The sequence below is a fragment of the Lithobates pipiens genome, unplaced genomic scaffold (assembly GCF_037356315.1).
Source record: "Lithobates pipiens isolate NorthernLeopardFrog02 unplaced genomic scaffold, aLitPip1_a1.2 Scaffold_16, whole genome shotgun sequence".
Lineage (NCBI taxonomy): Eukaryota > Metazoa > Chordata > Amphibia > Anura > Ranidae > Lithobates > Lithobates pipiens.
The window spans coordinates 583,889,377-583,902,116 of record NW_027507748.1 but is presented as its reverse complement, the minus strand read 5'-3'; the positions used below and the strand labels follow the sequence as shown (position 1 = coordinate 583,902,116).

At 47.5% G+C, this 12,740-nt stretch overlaps 1 protein-coding gene across 4 annotated transcripts in view; it reads right to left on the bottom strand.

Moving 5' to 3' along the window:
• Positions 1–3,749, bottom strand: part of CALCOCO1 (calcium binding and coiled-coil domain 1) — a 110,153-nt gene extending 106,404 nt beyond the window's left edge. For all 4 annotated transcript variants that reach the window (XM_077483818.1, XM_077483819.1, XM_077483820.1 and 1 more), the window contains exon 1: positions 3,626–3,749. The gene's annotated coding sequence lies outside the window, so the exon portion shown is untranslated. The remainder of the gene's footprint in view (positions 1–3,625) is intronic.
• Between the last annotated feature and the right edge of the window lie 8,991 nt (positions 3,750–12,740).

Sequence of the window (12,740 nt, the reverse complement as noted above, 5' to 3'; positions counted from 1 at the left end):
TCCTGTGCCGAGAACAACACTGGAGAGAGATCTGTGCCAAGGACAACACTGGACAGTCCTGTGCCGAGGACAACACTGGAGAGAGATCTGTGCCAAGGACAACACTGGACAGTCCTGTGCCGAGGACAACACTGAGAGAGATCTGTGCAGAGGACAACACTGAGAGAGATCTGTGCAGAGGACAACACTGAGAGAGATCTGTGCAGAGGACAACACTGGAGAGAGATCTGTGCAGAGGACAACACTGGAGAGAGATCTGTGCAGAGGACAACACTGGAGAGAGATCTGTGCAGAGGACAACACTGGAGAGAGATCTGTGCCGAGGACAACACTGGACAGTCCTGTGCCGAGGACAACACTGGAGACAGTCCTGTGCCGAGGACAACACTGGAGACAGTCCTGTGCCGAGGACAACACTGGAGACAGTCCTGTGCCGAGGACAACACTGGAGACAGTCCTGTGCCGAGGACAACACTGGAGACAGTCCTGTGCCGAGGACAACACTGGAGACAGTCCTGTGCCGAGGACAACACTGGAGACAGTCCTGTGCCGAGGACAACACTGGAGACAGTCCTGTGCCGAGGTCCTCGGCACAGGACTGTCTCCAGTGTTGTCCTCGGCACAGGGCTGTCCAGTGTTGTCCTCGGCACAGATCTCTCTCCAGTGTTGTCCTTGGCACAGATCTCTCTCTAGTGTTGTCCTCGGCACAGGACTGTCCAGTGTTGTCCTCGGCACAGATCTCTCTCCAGTGTTGTCCTTGGCACAGATCTCTCTCCAGTGTTGTCCTCGGCACAGGACTGTCCAGTGTTGTCCTCGGCACAGATCTCTCTCCAGTGTTGTCCTTGGCACAGATCTCTCTCCAGTGTTGTCCTTGGCACAGATCTCTCTCCAGTGTTGTCCTCGTCACAGGACTGTCTCCAGTGTTGTCAACACTGGAGAGAGATCTGTGCCAAGGACAACACTGGAGAGAGATCTGTGCCGAGGACAACACTGGACAGTCCTGTGCCGAGGACAACACTAGAGAGAGATCTGTGCCAAGGACAACACTGGAGAGAGATCTGTGCCGAGGACAACACTGGACAGCCCTGTGCCGAGGACAACACTGGACAGCCCTGTGCCGAGGACAACACTGGACAGCCCTGTGCCGAGGACAACACTGGACAGCCCTGTGCCGAGGACAACACTGGACAGCCCTGTGCCGAGGACAACACTGGACAGCCCTGTGCCGAGGACAACACTGGAAAGCCCTGTGCCGAGGACAACACTGGAAAGCCCTGTGCCGAGGACAACACTGGACAGCCCTGTGCCGAGGACAACACTGGACAGCCCTGTGCCGAGGACAACACTGGACAGCCCTGTGCCGAGGACAACACTGGACAGCCCTGTCCCGAGGACAACACTGGACAGCCCTGTCCCGAGGACAACACTGGACAGCCCTGGATGGACAGCCCTGTGCCGAGGACAACACTGGATGGACAGCCCTGTGCCGAGGACAACACTGGATGGACAGCCCTGTGCCGAGGACAACACTGGACAGTCCTGTGCCGAGGACAACACTGGAGAGAGATCTCTACCGAGGACAACACTGGATGGACAGTCCTGTGCCGAGGACAACACTGGATGGACAGTCCTGTGCCGAGGACAACACTGGATGGACAGTCCTGTGCCGAGGACAACACTGGATGGACAGTCCTGTGCCGAGGACAACACTGGATGGACAGTCCTGTGCCGAGGACAACACTGGATGGACAGTCCTGTGCCGAGGACAACACTGGATGGACAGTCCTGTGCCGAGGACAACACTGGATGGACAGTCCTGTGCCGAGGACAACACTGGACAGTCCTGTGCCGAGGACAACACTGGATGGACAGTCCTGTGCCGAGGACAACACTGGACAGTCCTGTGCCGAGGACAACACTGGATGGACAGTCCTGTGCCGAGGACAACACTGGACAGTCCTGTGCCGAGGACAACACTGGATGGACAGTCCTGTGCCGAGGACAACACTGGACAGTCCTGTGCAGAGGACAACACTGGACAGCCCTGTGCCGAGGACAACACTGGACAGCCCTGTGCCGAGGACAACACTGGAGAGAGATCTGTGCCGAGGACAACACTGGAGAGAGATCTGTGCCGAGGACAACACTGGACAGTCCTGTGCCTAGGACAACACTGGAGAGTCCTGTGCCGAGGACAACACTGGAGAGTCCTGTGCCGAGGACAACACTGGAGAGTCCTGTGCCGAGGACAACACTGGAGAGAGATCTGTGCCTAGGACAACACTGGAGAGTCCTGTGCCGAGGACAACACTGGAGAGTCCTGTGCCGAGGACAACACTGGAGAGTCCTGTGCCGAGGACAACACTGGAGAGAGATCTGTGCCGAGGACAACACTGGACAGTCCTGTGCCGAAGACAACACTGGAGAGAGATCTGTGCCGAGGACAACACTGGAGAGTCCTGTGCCGAGGACAACACTGGAGAGTCCTGTGCCGAGGACAACACTGGACAGCCCTGTGCCGAGGACAACACTGGACAGCCCTGTGCCGAGGACAACACTGGACAGCCCTGTGCCGAGGACAACACTGGACAGCCCTGTGCCGAGGACAACACTGGACAGCCCTGTGCCGAGGACAACACTGGACAGCCCTGTGCCGAGGACAACACTGGACAGCCCTGTGCCGAGGACAACACTGGACAGCCCTGTGCCGAGGACAACACTGGACAGCCCTGTGCCGAGGACAACACTGGAAAGCCCTGTCCCGAGGACAACACTGGACAGCCCTGTCCCGAGGACAACACTGGACAGCCCTGTCCCGAGGACAACACTGGACAGCCCTGTCCCGAGGACAACACTGGACAGCCCTGTCCCGAGGACAACACTGGACAGCCCTGTCCCGAGGACAACACTGGATGGACAGTCCTGTGCCGAGGACAACACTGGACAGCCCTGTCCCGAGGACAACACTGGATGGACAGTCCTGTGCCGAGGACAACACTGATGGACAGTCTTGTGCCGAGGACAACACTGGATGGACAGTCCTGTGCCGAGGACAACACTGGATGGACAGTCCTGTGCCGAGGACAACACTGGATGGACAGTCCTGTGCCGAGGACAACACTGGATGGACAGTCCTGTGCCGAGGACAACACTGGATGGACAGTCCTGTGCCGAGGACAACACTGGATGGACAGTCCTGTGCCGAGGACAACACTGGATGGACAGTCCTGTGCCGTGGACAACACTGGATGGACAGAACACTGGATGGACAGAACACTGGATGGACAGCCCTGTGCCGAGGACAACACTGGACAGTGCATTACTTAGGACAACACTGGAGAGATCTGTGCTGAGGACAACACTGGAGAGCCCTGCGCTGAGGGCGGATGGAGAGACCATACACTCACACACACCGAGCCGCCTATTCACCTGCATCATTTCCTGAGCTCTATACAGCCTGGAGCCCTCGGGAACTGTGCAATAGGAGACTGGAATAAGCCAATTGCGCGCTGCTGAACGCAGGCTCTACCGTACACAGCCCTATCCCCCGTCTACAGGCCGACCTATACAACACCCCGCTCCTCATCCCCCACACACCGAGCTCAAACCCCAACAGCCCTCTTACCCCGCATAGAGGAATCAGCTGGCCCACAACAACAGCAGCCTCGCGCGCTGCTCTCTGGGAAGTGTAGTTCCGCTTTCGTTTAGCCGCCTGCAGAACTCGCTCGATCGAACTACGTTACCCAGAGTACCTTGCTCTGGCAGAGGACCGAGAGACTTGGCTGGATTACAGTTGTCATGGGAGACGAGGGCGGAGTTTGGAGCTCCATGATAAGGCCTGTGAGGAATTCTAGGCATAGGTTCCATTTTTTTTTTTTAGTCAGTAGCGGGATGAGGAATTGAAGTGAAATAATACAATGTGTAAAGTAGAAAAAGTGTGAAACATTAAAAATGCTTTAAAATCTATTAAAAGCAGCTTTCCGCACAGTCTTCAAAATGCATTGTTACAGCTTTGAATTTTGAGGCTAGGTTCACATTGTACATGTCAGGAACACACACAAATGCTTTTCTTTAGCACACTCATGAAGGTTCCATTAGTTCTTAGGCTTTTGTGCCCCTTCACACCAGAATGTACTGCTCTTGCTGGATGCACACAGGTGCCATTAATTGTTAATGGCAAACCAAACGCATCTAGCAAACGCAGCACATTTGTGGCCACCAAACTGCTTTGTATCGCAGTACCATGATTCTGGAGGTGCAACATTTAAATGCAGCACCTGCCCTACGTTTTTGCGCTGTCCCATGTCTTTGGCAGTCCATTAAAGTTAATTGGCTTCCAAAAACGTAATGCACATGCCCTAACACAGACGTCTCAACCTGCAAAAACTATTTTCAGGGAGGTGGCAAACAGATTTCAGGGAGCTGACGCTTCGCTTCAGGCACCGACACCCCCCCCCCCCCAATTAAATGCAGCCTTACCAGTGCCCCAATGAAATGCAGCCTGATCAGTGCCAATTAAATGTAGCCTTACCAGTGCCAATTAAATGCAGCCTGATCAGTGCCAATTAAATGCCACCTTATCAATGCCAATTAAATGCAGCTATACCAGTGCCAATTAAATGCAGCCTTACCAGTGCCAATGAAATGCAGCCTGATCAGTACCAATTAAATGCAGCCTTATCAGTGCCAAGCAAATGCAGCTATACCAGTGCCAATAAAATGCAGCTATACCAGTGCCAATTAAATGCAGCTATACCAGTACCAATTATATGCAGCTATACCAGTGCCAATTAAATGCAGCCTCACCAGTGCCAATTAAATGCAGCCTGATCAATGCCAATTAAATGCAGCTATACCACTGCCAATTAAAGAGGGGTTTACTTCCTCTTTGTTTCCCTGCAAAGGTAAAGCATAATGGGCTACTATGCATTGCATAGTAGCCCATTATGTGTCACTTACCTGACACAGGAGCCAGCGATGTCTCCGCTGTCCCCTCTTCCACGGAGCATCCATCTTCTTTCCGGGTATCGTTGCTCCAGCACTGTGATTGGCCGGAGCCGCGATTAAGTCACTCTTGTGCATGCGCACGGGAGCCGCCAACTAGCGGCATATCACCGTTAGCAGTGGCATGCTCAATGCGCCTGCGAGAGCTGTCTGTCCTTTTGCAAATATCTCCTAAACCGTCTAGGTTTAGGAGATATTTATTGAACCTACAGGTAAGCCTTAATCTAGGCTTACCTGTAGGTCAAAGTGGTCTGCATTGTAATTGTACTGTCCCCCCCTCTACATTGTAAAGCGCTGAGCAAACTGTTGGTGCTAAAAAAAAGTTTTCAGGCATGGGAACTGTAACTGCCATTGCAAGTGCGCAGTAAGCAAGTTGCCCCTTCATATTGGTAATGACCCCCCCCCCCCGTTATGCATTCATCACTGGTTGTTGCTTTAAGAGGCACCCCCCCCCCCAAAAAAAAGGGGCTTCCTACTCAAAGCACTGATACTTGTTGCTTATGGGTATTGTGCTCTTCTGCACCGCTAGTGCCCAGAAGATGGTGCTGGCAAGGAAGGAGCTTAGCTGCCCTGTTCTTGCCTCCCATGGGTAGTTCTGCTTTCTCTGGTTAACTGATTTTTGGGTATTTTGAAGCCTTAAATAGTTAACCATGCGTGTTTTTATTAAATGGTTTTAAATGTAATATTGTAATAAATATTACAGTTAAAAACTATAAAAAAAACTACCTATATAAACAGTTATAAATCTAATAACTACTATCCAGATAAACTCTAAACCAGTGGGCTCAAAGTACCGGCCCACGGACTGGTTATAAATGGCCTGCAGCGGCCATCCTGGAGGGGTTTGCCCCGCAAAGGGGAGGCGCCGAAGAGCTTTGTCTCCGTCTCCTGTGTCCTCTCTACTGCAGCCTGCTGCAGCCCAGAGAGAGAACAGAGCGGAGGAAGGAGCAGAGAAAGGATACGCCCATCGCCCCGCCCACCTAGGCACTGGTGATCGATCCTGCTGCCACCTCAGGGTGGGAGATTGTGTTCTTTTCTGGGTGCCCTGTCACTAGGCATGTGTGTAAGCCAGGAGCTGCCAGGAGGAGAGGTGAGTGAGCCATCACACTGAGGAAAGTCCTTAGTGGGGGAGCTGGGGTATTTATGGAGTGAGGGGGGTATTTATGGAGTGTGGGGGTATTTGTACAGTGTGGGGGCTATTTGTGCAGTGTGGGGGGTATTTATGGAGTGTGGGGGTAATGATGGGTTTAATAATGCATTTTGTTGACATCAGTGTTGGGATTAATAATGCGTTTTGCTGACATCAATGCTGGGGGTTAATAGTTCTCAGAAGGGGAACTGTAAGCTCAGCACTCAAATATACACACAATGGGGGTTATTTACTAAAGGCAAATCCACTTTGCACTTCCAGTGCATTTGGATGTGCTGTCGCTGTAGATCTGAGGGGGACATGCAAGGAAAAAGTTTGCATGCGGCCCCCCCGGGATATGAAAACTTGTCATGTGGCCCTCAGGTAATTTGCGTTTGAGACCCCTGCTCTAAACATTTTCCCTGGCAGGTTTTAAAATATCACAATCATAATGGCTCATATAACATGTTTTTTAAAGAGGAAGTAAACCCCTTCAAACCACTTTGACCTACAGGTAAGCCTAGATTAAGGCTTACCTGTAGGTCCAAGCAATATCTCCTAAACCTATATGGTTTAGGAGATATTTGCCCGAAAATGGGCACCGCTGTCTACGGCGCATTCGCCGTAGACAGCGGCACGCAGGCGCACTAAATGCGGCAAGTCCAAGAATGGATTTGCCTAATTTGTCGACTACCGTGCGCATGCGCGGGAGTGACGTCATCGCGGCTTCGCCGAATGGCAGCGGCGGAGCTGCGAGACGCGACTCCCGTGCGCATGCGCGGGAGTGACGTCATCGCGGCTTCGCCGCTGTCATTGGTCGGAGCTGCGAGACGCCACCAGCAAGATGGATGCGGCGGACTACAGGGATCAGCGGCGACTTCGCTGGCTCCTGTGTCAGGTAAGTGACACATAATGAGCTACTATGCGATGCATAGTAGTCCATTATGCTTTACCTTTGCAGGGAAAAAAAGAGGAAGTAAACCCATCAGGGTTTACTTCCTCTTTAATGGGTGGCTTTACAACAGGGAACTTTTTCCTACGGAATAGAGAGATCTTTCAGGGTACCCTTTCTTAGCACCCCACAACAGTAGTAGTTAATGGATACCATATGTTGCAAAATTAAAACCTTCCCTTGGTATGTCCCACACTGAATGCTCACTCTGACAATGGAAAGGACTTATAAAAGGTTGTAAAATTATCAACAGTCAATTAGCACTTCCCCAGGTTTGATTGCAAAAACATTCCATCTTTTTATCTCTCTAAAAGGCCCGTACACACTATCAGACTTTTTGACAACAAACATGCAAATTAGCTGTTTTAAGGCAACATCCAACCATGTGTACGTTCCATCGGACAAACTTTTTCGGTTTTCATCTGACTTTTGTTGGCTGTGCGAATGGACACACTTTTTGGCAACAAAAGTCCAATGGAGCAAAGTCTGATCGTGTGTACAGAAAACCATAGGACAAAGTACAAACACGCATGCTCAGAACCAATGCAAAAGATCAGACAACAATACAGAAGTTGACCAAAGGTGGCAGTAAAGAGCAGAAAAACCACATGATTTGGTGAAAGTTGACTGAAAAAGTCCTGCCCTGTGTATGCAATATAAGTTCTCGGCCGACGCACTTTGTACAAAAATCCACGGAAAAGTTTGTACAAAGTCCAATTGTGTGTATGAGGCTTTAGGCTGGATTCACACCTATGCATTTTTAGTGCTTTTTGCATTAGTCAGATTTGCACTACAGAACGTGTTCCATAGGAAACCATGTTAGTAGTGCAAATCTGCAAAATGCAAAAAGCACTAAAAATGCATAGGTGTGAATCCAGCCTGAGGCCTAATGTGGAGCGACAACTGCTTGCTTCAGCAGGCCTCCAGATCTGTTGATCCCAAGTTCTCATCTCCTTGGTACTTCCCTCCAAACCGCAACCAACCTTCCATCTTTAGTCTCTCTTTAGTGATTGTCAACCCTCCCCCTTGTAGTTGCCTGAACTATGGTGTGAAAGGAGTAAATAGGATTCTTGTTTAACAATATATACTCTCTTTAATGGAATGTTTCTTTCTACTGGCACTAAGCGACATCGCACTAAACATGCTGGCATCCTCTCCCTCGATCAGGCTACTCCACCAATCACAGAGAGAACAGGTCACACAGGGAAATCCTTAGGAAAATTAACAATTTCCCCTTGAAGACCCCCTTAACAGATATAAAAAACTTAAAGACACAAATGTTCTTTAATCAGATCAACCAGTGCTACAATCGTCAATACAGTTTCAACAGCAGACAGCTTTATTAAAAGACGGATACTGTAGTATAAAAATAAAACCGTTGTGAAGGTTACGTGCTCGTACCAGACTCCACCGAGGAATCAACAGCAATTAATTGGTGCCCATCAAAGCATTTATTTTGTGGCCATTAAATTGTGGTTATTTTTAGCATCCTCTGCTGCCTTTTCTTCGTTTCCATGGCTCTTCTGTTACTCCTGAGTGTCTTTCTTTATACACATAGTCAATTACTGCCATGACAATTCATTACAGCTAGTGTGAGTTACTCTGTAGGGGAGTTGAGTTATCGTGTTTGTTGGTCAATTCTTTATGTCCAAACTTAGTTTTTCAGAGCACAATTAAATAGGCATCCTAGAAAATAAATGAATTTATATTTGTGTGTGTGAGCAAAATAAGGGGGCAATAGGACATTGGTTGTAGAGGCGGTTTGGTCTTCGTAAAAAGAAGCATATGCTTTCAGAAAACATTTACGTTTACGTTCAGGTTTTCCTGAATCATAAAATACAAGAAGACATAATGTAGAAGCTTGCCATACTTTAAACAAAAGGAGCTTCTCCCATATGGATCCACATCATTCAACTCTTCGAAAATGAAACATATGACACATGATTTGCCCCAATCATTTAAAATGTCCTATCCTTGTTTGACAAGCACCACTTCTTTTGAATCCTAAACCTTTCTAGGATGTAAAATGTTGTTTTTGTGGTATCTGTTTTTGCTATGTCTCTCTCTTTCCCAAACAATCCCAAACAAATAGCTCATGCTCATTGGGAGCCCGGCACTACATACTCCCTCTGGTGATTTAGACGATGTCCTCATCGTCTGGCAAAAAACTTCTAATACTAGAAAAAATTTGAGTACCTGAACTTTAGGGTTTGGAACGGGAAAAGGAAAGGAATATAAAACACACATAAACATTGCAGTATATAAAACCGTTGACACAAATAAAGTACACATACACCACCCAATTCCTGCCTATCTACACCATCCATTCTCCGGCAGCTTTGATAGACGATCTTGGTGAATCCTGAAAAAAAAATAAACCAAACAAAAACAAAATACACTCTGAACCTGTTAGAAGACAGGATTTCATCCCATTCTCAATGAGACCCTCTCCTCTAAACTTTTTTTTTTCTTTGCAAGCAGGCAATAACACTAACATTGGTGCCGGCCCACGCCACCTAGTGCTCAGAGTCACTGAAGTGCAAGTTCTTTTCCTAAAAGCAGGTACTGTGACCAAGTAAGGCGCTTCTTATGAGCTGACCCTATCTAGCTACCCCACAGTCCTTGTACTTTCAAGAAAAAAAAAAAACTCTTTTGGATCCAAAAAAAAACACACAGTCCAGGTAAATTTTTTTCTTTTTACCAATAAAATCTTGGATCCGGCAGAGTCAGGTCTTTTCCTTGTGCATCCACAGTTGTAATAAAATAAACTGCACTGTCTTTATCTGGTCTGCAAATAACAACCTTGTCCGCATAGATATGCCGGCCATAGCTCCAGTGCTGCAGTCAACCAACAAATCGTTCATACAACTCAGGAGAAAAAGTTTTCTTGCGAAGCGGCTTCGGAACCTTCAGATAGTTGCAGACGTCCTCTGCGTACCATGCTTCATGGTTCTCTTCGATCACATCCATGATCTCTCTGGGCACATAGGGGAATTCCAACCCATATTCAGTTGCTACTCGTTTATTTAAGAGCCGATGAGACCTTGCAAGTCTGGGTAGAGCTCGGGCACTTCCATCCCTGGGGGGGGGGGGGGATTGCATGAATTCGGGGACTTATGCACCAGAGCCTGTGGGCAGGTTTACAGGTTTACAAGTCACACTAACGGTGGTTGGGGTTTCCGCCCATGGCGATACGCTCCCTGAAGTAAGGGCTAGCCAGCCCGAAATGTCTGTACAGGTAGCGGCTACATCATCCCCACCAGCCCATAGCAACTCTTGTGACATCATCCCCTGTATCGGACAAGGAGTCTAGCTCAGAGTCCTGCAATTCTTCCGCTGGCAAATAATTAGTCACAGTCTTACTCACTATTTTGTTAGACTTCTCCGGGGCAATCTTCTTCCACCGATTTGGTCCAGCCAGAGTTGGGGGTGGTCAAGCACAGAAAACAGAAAACATTCTGTGAAAAATGGGTGATCTTTATAGAGTAGTGCTACAAAGGATATATTCCTACAGGAACCAGTGATGGAAATCCTGTCCTGCAGCAGTTTGTATTAGGTTACAGATCTTGCTGTCAACTTGGATACTGGGGGGATTAGCTACACATGATGGAGTACAAATGCATTTCTCCCACCTGTCCCTGTGGGACGCATACCTCAACGCAAGTGGTCAGACACTATAGCTGGCTATTGTGGTCTTCACCTATAGCAGCCCCCTTTTCCATAAGGCAAGCAGGCCTACCGGTACTCAGTTGCCCCTATGTCTTATACACAATGATATAGACCCTGGCCACCATGCCAGGGCAGGTGCAAACTGAGCAAATTAAATGGGTACTTGTGGTTGGCAGATAGGTAGAGTGGTTCTATGACAGTCCTGGTAAAAGGCAGACTGAGTTCATGGAATAGTGCAATATCCTGTCCAATGTCATACATATGGAATCCAAACTAGCAGGGCAGACAGATGGGGGCTTGATCAAGAATTATCACTCTCTATCATAAGCATGAGACTGAAGGTTTGGCTCACTTATAACAGGTTTGTTTTCCACCCAGAGACTGACCACATCAATCACCTTGCAGATGGACAAAAACAAGGAGAATGCCATAGCCAAAACCAGGATCCCAGAATGTGGATCAGGGGGGCTAGACACTCTTGACACCCTAATTTGGAACAAAGTCCCTCTGTCCCTCTTTCCTGCTCATTTGTCCATCATTTTGGTCTGATCTATATTGTTGTATATAAAATGCACTATTTATCTTTAACCACCTCAATACAGTGCACTTACACCCCTTTCCTGACCAGACCAATTTTCAGCTTTCAGCGCTCTCACAGTTTGAATGACAATTACTCAGTCATGCAACACTGTACCCATATGAAACTTGCGTCCTTTTTTCCACACAAATAGAGCTTTCTTTTAGTGGTATTTAATCACTAGTGGTTTTTTTTATTTTTTGTGCTTTAAATAAAATAAAACGTAAATTTTGTTGAAAAAATGCCTTTTTCTTTGTTTCTGTCATAAATTTTTGCTAATTAGTAATTTTTCTTCATACATTTTGGCCAAAATTTATACTGCTACATATCTTTGGTAAAAATAACCCACATTAGTGTATATTATTTGGTCTTTGTGAAAGTTATAGAGTCTACAAACTATGGTGCCAATCACTGAAAATTGATCACATCTGATCAGGCCTTCAGTACATCAGGTGTATCTCTTTCTTGAGACCCTAACAAGTCAGTAAAGTACAAATACCCCCCAAATGACCCCTTTTTACAAAGTAGGCATTCCAAGGTATTAAGTAAGTAGCATGGTGAGTTTTTTTTAAGTTGTCATTTTTTCCCACAATTCTTTGCAAAATGAAGATTTTTTTTGATTTTATTTTTACAAAATTGTCATATTATCAGGTTATTTCTCATACACAGCATATGCATACAACAAATTACACCCTAAAATACATTCTGCTACTCTTCCCGAGTACGGCCATACCATATGTGTGAGACTTTTACACAGCCTGGCCACATACAGAGCACTAACATTGATGTAGTATTTTCAGACGTTCTACGAGCAAAAATGACGCATCTCATTTCTCAACCACCTATTACACTTTTGAAGGCCCTGGAGTACCAGGACAATGGAATTTCCCATAAAATGACCCCATTTTGGAAAGCAAACGAACCAACATATAATCTGTGTGGCATAATGAGTCTTTTGAACGGTTCATTTTTTTCCAGAAGTTTTTGGAATATGTGGAAAAAAATTAAAACGCATTTTTTTTACACAAAGTTGTCAATTTATAAGATATTTCTAACACATAGCATGTATATAGCAAAAATTACACCCCAAAAAACATTCTGCTACTCCTCCCGAGGAGATACCACATGTGTAGGACTTTTACACAGCCTGGTCACATAGAGAGGCCGAACATTGAAGTAGTACGTTCAGGCATTCTAGGAGCATAAATGACATATCTCATTTCATTCGTACCTATCACACTTTTGAAGGTCCTGGGGCACCAAGACAGGGAAATTACCCACAAAATGACCCCATTTTGGAAAGCAAACACCCCAACGTATATTCTATGAGGCATGGGCTGCAAATAGGTACTCGGGTACTCTGATAGGCTGCAGATAGGTACTCTGGTACTCTGATGGCCTGGTGACAG